The sequence below is a fragment of the Oreochromis aureus genome, linkage group 18, assembly GCF_013358895.1.
Source record: "Oreochromis aureus strain Israel breed Guangdong linkage group 18, ZZ_aureus, whole genome shotgun sequence".
Lineage (NCBI taxonomy): Eukaryota > Metazoa > Chordata > Actinopteri > Cichliformes > Cichlidae > Oreochromis > Oreochromis aureus.
In genome coordinates, this window is record NC_052959.1 from 33024335 (window position 1) to 33035641 (window position 11307).

General features: G+C 39.7%; 1 pseudogene; it reads right to left on the reverse strand.

Moving 5' to 3' along the window:
- Nucleotides 1–5544: 5544 nt before the first annotated feature.
- Nucleotides 5545–8582, reverse strand: LOC120434337 (annotated as a pseudogene).
- Nucleotides 8583–11307: the final 2725 nt, after the last annotated feature.

Sequence of the window (11307 nt, forward strand, 5' to 3'; positions counted from 1 at the left end):
AGATGCATATTCTTTGTGATATGAACACATGGGAAACAAATGATCATTTAGCCATTTATTTTTAGCTCAAAATGACAACATTAACACAATAAAACAGGTCTCTGTCTTAAACACAAGCCTGCCATGCTTAACATTTGAGAATATAAGTAAATCTTTCTTTAAAAGAACTCTGTCCTGCTGAACTAAAAATTATATAAATTAATAGAAAACAATAGAAAGAAAAACATTCTTGTAACATTGCACATTTAGTACAATTGGCTTCAGTTGAGCTATTATTTCAGCTTTTCTAATGCTAATCAGCTGCTGCCGTTTGTAAACCTGCTTGTTCCCATGATTACGCATCATAACTCATCATCATTATTTATCTATGTATTACTTTTATGTATTAGTCATCTATTTGTTGTAATCATCTATCCTTGCAGTTGTTTATTACACAAAATAAATTAGATTATCACACTTCTGGCCACATAGCGCTGATATTCACTGCACATGCCCATATTAACCTTAACCAGAGGGTTTAAAAAAACTCTCTGGTTAAGGTGCCCACCATTAGAAGCATGCCTATGGAAAAAGTGCGCCGCACACAGTGCAGTGCGCTTTATAGGTGTTATCGTGCACTTTTCCAGCCAGGTGTTTTCCTTTTCCCATTCCTCCCAGTACTTTTGCAGCCTTTTTTCCTTTCTCTGAGGGGAAAAAACTTGCACCGCAGTGTCGGCGTTTGTTTCCCTGTTGGCCATGCTTCTTGTTGTGGTCATCTGTTTTCTTCCGGTATTTTCTCCGTAAGCGACCTTTCCTCGACCAATGAGATAAGCGGTAATCTGAATTGTCATACTCGAATTGTCATAAGTGTGCTGTCAGCTCATTGGTCACAAAGCAGGAGAGGGGCTGGGAATTATGTTTTCAAACAAAGCGTTAATTCCATTAACATTTATAGACTACTTTTGATTCTCACTGTATTACGGGACAAAGTGCGTCCCTTATTAGCTCAATACAGGACATGTACTTTTGTTTCTAAATACGGGACGATTCCGTTTTTTAAGGGACGGTTGGCAACCCTATATGCAGATGACACCCAGCTCTGTCTATCCACGAAGCCAGTTAACACACACCAATTAGTTAAACTGCAGGAATGTCTTAAAGACATAAAGACCTGGATGGCCGCTAACTTTCTGCTTCTTAATTCAGATCAAACTGAGGTTATTGTACTCGGCCCTGAAAGTCTTAGAAATATGGTATCTAACCAGATTCTTACTCTGGATGGCATTACCTTGGCCTCCAGTAACACTGTGAGGAACCTTGGAGTCATTTTTGACCAGGACATGTCCTTCAACGCACATATTAAACAAATATGTAAGACTGCTTTCTTCCATTTGCGCAACATCTCTAAAATTAGAAATATCCTGTCTCAGAGTGATGCTGAAAAACTAGTTCATACATTTATTACTTCCAGGCTGGACTACTGTAATTCATTATTATCAGGATGTCCTAAAAACTCTCTGAAAAGTCTTCAGCTAATCCAAAATGCTGCAGCAAGAGTCCTGACAGGGACTAGAAAGAGAGAGCAGATTTCTCCTGTTTTGGCTTCCCTTCATTGGCTTCCTGTTAAATCCAGAATTGAATTCAAAATCCTGCTCCTCACATACAAGGTCTTAAATAATCAGGCCCCATCTTATCTTAATGACCTTGTAGTACCATATCACCCTATTAGAGCACTTCGCTCTCACACTGCAGGCCTACTTGTTGTTCCTAGAGTATTTAAAAGTAGAATGGTTTGAAATCCTCCCGACCAAGCGATTGATGATCGGGAGCTGCTCGTGAGGTGTTAATCGCTTCTCGTTACCCCACGTAGTCTACACGATGCACGACGCACGATGAAGGCCAAACTCGGGCCGATCGACAAAACGGTCGCACGACTCAAAAATCGGCTCAAAATGGGCCAAAAATCGCACAGTGTGAGCCCGGCATTAGTGTCTGGATACAATGCTCAATTTTTCTGGGATTCCGGTTTATCCAGCAGATATCTGGCCCAAGATTCAATTTCCTGCCACTGCTCATTGTTAATGAAACCAGATAAATTTTTGATAAAGTGAATAAAAAGTGATGTCTGGATTATGTCTGATGGTGCGATGTATTTTCAGCAGATGGACTCTTTTGCTCTTCTCACTGACTGTTTACCTGCATGCAGCCAAAGCTGCTCAAATGTGATTGGTCAGAAAACACAAACTGTGTACAAACACATTTATACAAAATCTGTTTATTTCTATCATAGAGAAAAAAACAGGTGATAGAAAGATGAGGCACCATCACTGATTCATCCTCTATAAACATCCACAGGAAACTGATGGAAATCTGTCCAACAAAATCAGCGTCCTAATGAGCCGCTGCTAGAAGGACAAAATCCTGACCTGACATCAGTCCAAGATTTGTCTTTAAAATGTCCTAAAGTGAAAGTGTCTGGTTAAATGTACTGAAAGGTGTTAAACAACAAGTGCTGCTGGAAGAGTTTTCATGAAGAGAACATTAACACTGTGAATGAGGGATGGACTTTGATTCAGTTTGACACAATCTGTTTTTCTTTCACTTTGAATAAATGTTTTTGTGGAAGTTTGATGTCATCTGTTCCTCTTGTTTCTGTCTTAAAACAGGATGAAAAATCTGTTCAAAACAGAAATAAATAGAATTGAATTTCTGACAGCAGTAAATAAAAATCTCCCTGAGCTCAGTATGTTTGTGACTCTGAGATGGAGGTGAAATCTGTGAACCTGGGCTGTGGTTTACTGCTCTCTTCCTGTCACAAACACTGTTTGACATCTGTTCATCTGTTGGTTTTTGTTCAGGCTGCAGGGATCATTTCTCACTGTGGGGAGCAGACTTATAACAGGAGCAGTAGTAGGTGGCTGAATGATCGTGTTTGACTTTCTCTATCTTCAACTCACAGCCTTTCTGATTATTTTCAGGTGAGAAATCATTTTTCTGAGGATGATTTGTATTTAAAGCCAATTTCTTAGTTTTTTTGTTAAGTTCAAGAATCTTTCTGAAGGTTTTTTTCTTTTGGTACCAGTGTACCCAGTCAGAGGAACACTGATCAATCACGCTGCAGCTGAAGCAGACATTTTCTCCAACTCTCCTGGTCAATGTTAAACCCTCCTGACGCAGCTGATCGGCTGCCATGGTAACCAGTGCTGTAGACACACAGACAGATAGATGAAGGTTAGTGTGACAGTGTTTGTTACAGGTTGACTTTGTTGGCTCCTGATTGGCTGGAAACACTCACCTGAACACAGACAGCACAGAGCAGCAGCTGGGAGGAAAAGCATTTTGTGCAGTGGTGTTTCCTCTGGTGAACCTGGGGAGAAGTGGCGCTCTGATGCAGCTGAGGCCAAACAAGGACGAGCTGTGAGATCAGACGAGGGCCACGTGGTTTCTAACAGGTCCTCAAAGCTCCCATCAGCCCCTGCGGCCCACAGATAAGACTGCTGCTGCTGATTGACAGCTCAGCTGAAGCTGCTGTGTGGTTTCATCGTCTTCATTTCAATCTGACAGCAGATCCAAAAATCTGGGTCACATGATGCAGAAACACTCAAACACATTCATGTTCCCACAAACACATTCAGGTTGCTGTGAATTTAGTAACACACACTGTTATCTGTTGTTTAACAGCTGTGATGAAAACACTGAATATGCAAACGGAACGTAAGTAAAATATAAATAAATGTAAATACAAATTAATATGCTGGAAAGAAATATTTAAAAGTTCATAAATTGTAACAAAAAAAAAAAAAAAAAGGACTTAAAAAACATAAAATCACATTTAACAATATTTTCAGTGAATTCTTATTCTAAAACAAACACGTGTGGTTCGGTTGTGTGTTTAAAATATGTGCACTCTGTGGTTCTTTCCCACATCTTCTAATGTGTTTTGTTCCAAGTTGGTTTCAGACTGAAGGATTCATTAAACCCTTTTTAAGAATCATTCAAAATGATGATCATCAATGATAATATCTATAAACAGTAATAAAAACAGGGCTGTGTTTTACGTCAGCTTCAGCTTCATTTATTTGTACCCATGGTTAGATTTCATTTGCAGTAGGCAGTCATCCACCTTTACATACACATTTACACAACAGTACAAAAGTACTTTTTGATTCATGAAAGAGAAATAAGACAAATGTTGCCTTTGTATCATCTCTGATATAGAAGGTATCATTTGAAGATGTGAGTGAAGGACACAAATATTTTGATCTGGTGTTGTTCTACATTTTAGGACTAAAAGACAGAAGGAAGAAAGTGAAAGTGACTGTGCGAGGGTTGAAGTCATGAAGTCAAGTGGAGGCCGCTGACTGCTGTTACTTTCTGCTGTACAGGTTAAACAGGGACTCACAGTCAGCCTGCTAGAACATTTGGATGAAGAGAAAAAGGAGGAAAAAGACTTTGAGGGAAAAATCCAATAAGATCAGCATGTTTTGAATGTGGGAATACAACAGTTTCCTCCACCATGACACACACTGGAGCCTCTTTTTGCTCACAGCTTCACTGTTTGTCTCAAAGTTCAGTTTGGAGGCCAAAATTGTTCCAACACATTTGTAAGTTTGCACTAATTTCACTGTGTGAGCCTTAATGGATGTAATCAAAGAATCAGTCAGTGAAATATGAAGCTGTGCTGGAAGTTTGGAGGAGAAAAGTGTCTCAGTGAGTTTAATGAGGTGAACACATGAATACAGAGCACTGACTGACACGTACAGACTCCTTTAATGAGTCGCACACATTTTTGTGACTTCATTAAATGTCAAAAATGACACCTAACAACACACAACAAGCTGCGACCACATTATTGTGTGTTTGCTGTTTGTGTGCTTTGTTTCCTGTTATGATAGCAGGCATACAGCCATGTTCTCAATGTCTCAGCTATCATTGATTATTTCTGCTTTTCCTCTTCTATTAGGCACTTCAACTCAATGAATGACACAGAAAGATTTCATGACTGTGTTCTTCAAAATAAGGAGAATATGTTATCTGCATCTGAATGACTCATGTTGCCTTGTTTCTACTTTGTTTGCATATTTCTGCTTTTTGGAAACGATTTTCTGAATCATTCAGTAGTTTTGGAATAATAATGACATTTAGCAACACTTCAAAATGATTCTCCAACATTTGCTGTTCAGACTTGATCTGTTCTTACGTGTGTGATATCCAGAATGAAAAACTCAGCTCAGGTAATAAAATGGGAGCTGAGCAGACTGCAGGGGCTTCATGGTCTCTCCTTTGATTCCATTAAAGTTCATTTGTCAGCTCTGAGTTGAGGATTTGAGCTGTTTCTCTCACAGGTGAAGAACACAGATCCTTCCTGGAATCATTCTTGAAGCAGAGTTCATGCTTGTAACTGTCATTGTGTTATTAAAGTGAAAAGCCACAGCTAACGGTGTGGAGGCTGCAGAGCAGAAACCCACACAGCCCGTCTGCTGCAGGAGAGCAAGTTTGGATACAGTCAGTTTGTGCTTCACTCACACGGGTTGTTGTTTATCACACAATGAAAGTAGAATCAAATTCTTCATCTTGAAATCTTTATTATTCACACTTACAAACACAACTACACTGTTTGACATTTGAAAATCAACCAAAAACAAATCAAAGAGAAAACTTGTGATAAAAATATACCTGATGATTTTTGTTACTACAATAAAAGTCACAATAAGTACAAAAGAATTCTAACTCAGAGTAACAATACATGTAAAGATGTATTTATTTCAGATGATCTTCTAACTATTGAAGAAAAAGCCAAAATAAGCACAACACATCATAACTAACATTTGTGATACTGATCAAAGTGATGAATGAGATGAATTGATGAGATTTGATGGTGAGAAAAGGCGAGCAGAAAACAGTCAGTCAGCATGTGTGCAGTTGGTGGACGCTCCCTTGTTTGTGAGGATCATCAGCAGAGAGAGTCCACAGCAGTACACCAGACTCTTCACTATCAGCACTGTGTACAGCAGGCAGAGCAGCTTCACCCTGCACTGAGACTGGAAGGACACTGAAGGACAGACAGACACAAAGAGACAGACAGACAGTCGGGTTATTCCTCTCACATCAAGGAGAAAAAGTCCAAATAGAAACAGTCACAGCTTCTTCTTCAAGTGGATGAATTGATGTAGTGTTTGTGTCCACTTGGGGCAGAAGAACTCCACAAGCAGCTAACAAACTGATCTCTGACATATTATGGTCTGTCTGCTGTTTGGTGCTGAGCAGCTAGTGTACAGTGGCTTTATCAGAGCTTGTTGGATGAAGATTTGATCAATTAGTGACACTTTAAGTCCCTAAACTTGTTCCAGCTCCCTCATTGGACATTGGAGCTGTCCATGCAGAGAGGCAGCAGGTGATCTTACAGTCAGCTGGCTGCAGAGCTGGCAGGTCTGCTGGCTCTCTCTCTGGAGGACAGGAGGCTGCTGGAGCTGGAAGCTCTGAAACAGAAAAGGAGTCAAATGTTTGGAGCTGCAGTGAGAAATGTCAGTCCTCTGCTCCTCTGCTCTCTTTGACAGCATCTCCACATGAAGCTGAATCACTGCTGAACACAGTCACCAAGCCTTCATTACCTTGTTGTGTTTGGGCCTCCACTGTGCCCCCTCGTGCTTCACCCAGCAGCTGTACTTATATGTGTCAGAATCACTCCCATCAACCATCCTGATGGCAATGGTGCGTCCCGACTCTCTGAGCTCCAGCTGCTCTCCCTCAGCAGGGGCAGCTCCTCCGCTTCTCCGCCGTTCTTCTTCTGTCTTTTCCAGGAGAACTGGACCAGAGGAGGAAACATGGCTGAGGCCACACACAGCAGGGAGCTGTTCCCCTCCAGGTGGGCTCTGGATGCTGCTGGGTACACGCTCACCACGGGCTTCACTACCTGCTCATCTGAAGTTTGACAGCAGCAACAAGCAGCACAGACACACATTCACACAGTCAGCAGCAGCTTCCAGCACTGCACTGCATTCAGTCTGATCCTGGAAACTACATGGACTCTGATCACTAAACTACTCATCAATAAAAAGTTCACTACATACACTGGATTCAGCTTCATATCAAACACAGTCATCACCTCATGTCATCATGGCTCATATGTGGAACACTCAGCATGATTTTAAAAGTCAAATTAAATTCATTTCAGTTTAATTTGTCATGTGTTTGCTTTTTATTGTTTCATAGATATTTACTTTAATACAATTTTAAAATATATACATTTGTCTTTATACAAGTGAAAATGTATTTTCCATATTAGTCCTTAGACACGAGTTCTAACAGAAATACTCTTCTGTCCCAAAATAAATTCATCTTTTTTCATATTGTTTTGTATTATTAATAAAATTAAATATCATTTCACAAAAATTCTATTCAGCAGATAAAATTTCCATTCTTCTTGTCTTTGATATATTTTACCATAAAGACCATATTTGTCTTTCAGAATTATTTATTCTTAAATATTTTTGTGTAAAAATTGGAAAAGTAATGCAGTGATTATTTTAAGTTATGTTTTTATTCACATAAAAGACTGTAGCAAACATTTTAAAACAGTAAAACTGAAATGGTGAATGAAACGTTTTCAATAAAATGAGATATACTTCATGATATTTTTAGTCATAAAATACAAATTATTTGACAAAGTATATTTGATAAAAATTTGTATCGAAAAGTATTTTGGAAAATTTAATTATTATTAACTTTTTCTTGTCACGTACAAATCCACACACACGACTTAATCTCAGAAATACCAACACAATATACATCGGAGTTTAACAATGTCATATTCATCCTAAATTTATGTCATATCATTTTTGAGTTTTCTAACCAGTATCTGTTTTTATACTTTTCTTTTTTTTAACCTGAAAACACTTTTTGAAGTAGCTACATAAATATTTGTTCCTCAACATAAAATAAATATTTCCTGAAACCATATTTGTTAATTTATATTAATTTAATTTTAACATCAAATATAATCTTGTCTTTAAAAACCAGCAGATGGTGCAGAATTACTGAGATGATCAAATCCTAAATATTTGTAACATCACTAATATTTGCAGAAATAAAGAATAACTTTAGTTGTTCAGTGAGATTTCAACATGTTTTCAGAGATTATTGAGCTTTTCTTATGTAACAATGGCTGCAGATGAATTCTCTACTAATGATGAAAAACTAACATGTAAAGCCTGAAGCAGCAGAAACTGACTTTAAACACATTTTCAGCTTCTACAATAAAACAACTGAAGGAAAATAAATGTTTGTTCTTACCTGTTACAGACAGTTTAGTTCCAGAGCCAAAGATGAGGTAGCCATATCCTCCCACAGTGAGACAGACTGCTACAAAAACCTGTCTGCTGTTGAATGTGTCAGCTGAGCTGAATGAGTCCAAATGAGGAAGCAGGATCATATTTCAGCTCCATGATGTGTTTCTCTAATGTTCATATCAACATGACTGTCTCTTCTTCTCTTTTCTTTTAGCCACACTAGCAGCACGGCTCTGATGTTAATGTCAGTCTGTTGGTCAGTCCACTACTTTAGTCCACATGAAAATAGAAAATCACTATATAAGCACCAGTCCATTTATCCCATCAATGATACCACCACTACAATGAAACATGCTGCTGATAGTATCATGGTTTGGCCCATCTGGCTCACCATCATTAATCACACCATCAATTTTGAATTATAGCAGCAAATTGTAAAGATTCAAGATTCAAAGTGTTTATTGTCATGTGTCCAAAGAAAAAGAGGCATTTGTGCAATGAAATTCTTTCTTTGCTGTCCACCCACAGATGCCGATTAATGTATATAATAGAAATTAAACAGATAAAATACAAATAGTACAAATAAATGAAGGAAGACAGAAAAGGAGACAAAAAATTGTAGTGTGAAACAGAGATGTGTGCATAAGAGCTATAGCTTAATATGCAGGATGACCTGATGTGCAAATAATGTTTTATTACTGTTCAAAAATAGGTCAGCTGTTCAAGAGTCTGATGGCAGTGGGGAAGAAGGAGTTGTTGAGTCGGGATGTTCTGGATTTCACACTTCTGAACCTTCGTCTCGAGGGCAGAAGTGTGAACAGTCTGTGTTGGGGGTGTGTGGGGTCTCTAAGGATGGAGGCAGCTCTCCTCTGGACTCTGCGATGGTAGATGCTCTGCAGAGACGGCAGCAGAGTCCTGATGACCTTCTCCGCAGTTGTTATCACTCTCTGCAGGCGTTTGCGCTCCATAGCAGTAACGCTGCTGTGCCATGCAGTGATGCAGCTGGTCAGTGTGCTCTCCACAGTGCAGCTGTAGAAGCTGCTGAGGATCTTGGCCGACATACAAATTTCCTCAGCCTCCTCAGGAAATACAGCCGCTGCTGAGCCTTCATCATCATCATCATCATTGTTTATTTCTATAGCACTTTAAAAATGCACCAGGCAGACCAAAGTGCAGAACAACACAAAAACAAAGAAAAGCAAATCAGTATAAAAATATTGGAGGGATGTCAGTTTCCTGCCGAGTTAAAAGCCAGGGAATAAAAATAGGTTTTCAATCTGGACTTAAAGAACTGCACTGAAGACGCTTGTCTAATATGAAGGGGAAGGTTGTTCCAAAGCATCGGAGCCACAATTCAGAAAGCTCGATCTCCTCTGAGTTTACACCATGACTTAGGGACTGACATCAGCAATTGATCAGCTGAATGGAGCGAGCGAGTAGGAACATGAGGCTTCAACAAATGGGATAAATAAACAGGGGCCAGACCGTTTAAAGATTTAAAAACCAATAAAAGGACTTTAAAATGAATCCTAAAAACAATAGGAAGCCAATGTAATGAAGCCAGAACCGGAGTGATGCAGTCAAATTTCCTTCTACCAGATAAAAAGCGTGCCACCGCATTTTGCACTAATTGCAAGCTTGACAGGGTGCCGAACCCATCCCCAATTAAAAGGGAATTGCAATAGTCAACAGAAGATTCGGCCAACCCCAGCTTAACACAAAAACTCCTGTCAAAAAGGTATGACTTTATCCATGACAGTGCCAAATTTGAAATTCCCACCCAGTGGTTTAAGCGGGAAATCAGGAGATTGTGATCGACTGTGTCAAATGCAGCTGTCATGTCCAATAAGACAAGCACAGCATATTTACCACAATCAGTCGCAAAAAGAATGCCATTCATTCATTTGACAAGAGCTGTCTCCGTACTGTGAAAGGGCTTAAAACCAGATTGAAAGACCTCAGGCAAATGTGAATCAATCAGGTAGTCCATCAGCTGCGTATGTACAATCTTCTCCAGGATCTTACTTAGGAAGGGAAACTTAGAGATAGGTCTAAAATTTGACATAACAGAACTATCTAGGCCAGGTTTCTTAAGTAAGGGATGTATGACTGCATGTTTAAACCCACTAGGAACTTGACCGGTTAATAAACTAGTATTGATAATTTTCAGAATCTAAGGTCCAACGGTAGGAAATACTTTCTTGACCAGCTGTGTGGTGTTCAGTGTCAAGGTGAGGTCCTCACTGATGTGGACGCCCAGGTACCTAAAGCTGTTCACGTTGTCCGCGAACTTCAAAATGATGTTATTTTTGTTGGAGGTGACACAGTCGTGGGTGAACAGAATGTAGCGAATGGGACTGAGGACACAACCTTGTGGAACGCCAGTGTTTGTAATAATGCTGTCTGAAGTCCTGTTAAAGAAAACTATCAGAACATCTGTCTGTGACCTGAATCTCAGGAGAAAGTGGGCCATGCAGCACCACAATGACACAAACCAGTCAAGTTTTTTTTTCTTTGTTCCAAATAATGGTGAAAGAAAAATAATCCAGTGAATCCAGCGAGTGATGTGATGAGTCTCTGATGTCTTTCTGATGTGGTTTTGTTCCATCCTTCAAACCACACCTGCTGTATTTTAGAAGTGAAACATGTTGGTCTGCACAGGCTCTTCTATTTTCAACACTGACAGGTCTGGCATGTGCGCATGCACCAACCAGCGTGCAGCCTGTTACAGTCTCTCCTGCTTTTTCTCTTAGTTTAGCTCTGTTTTCTTACGTTTTCTTTTTTTCCTACTTGTATTTTCATCCGTTTATTATCTTTCACCCAATCATGTGGATTGAGAGAGTTTTTGTTCTCCGGTGGCCGTGGAACTATTACTTTTATCAAGGAACGGGGCCGCGGCACATCTCCTACATGCACGGACTGTTTACTCCAGAGATCAGCTGATCGCCCTGATGCCGGCCGGCTCGCTGGCCAGACCCGCAGAAGTACCAGCTGAAATTTTAGAAAAAGACATCGGGGATGCAGAGGTCAAGGACAGAAG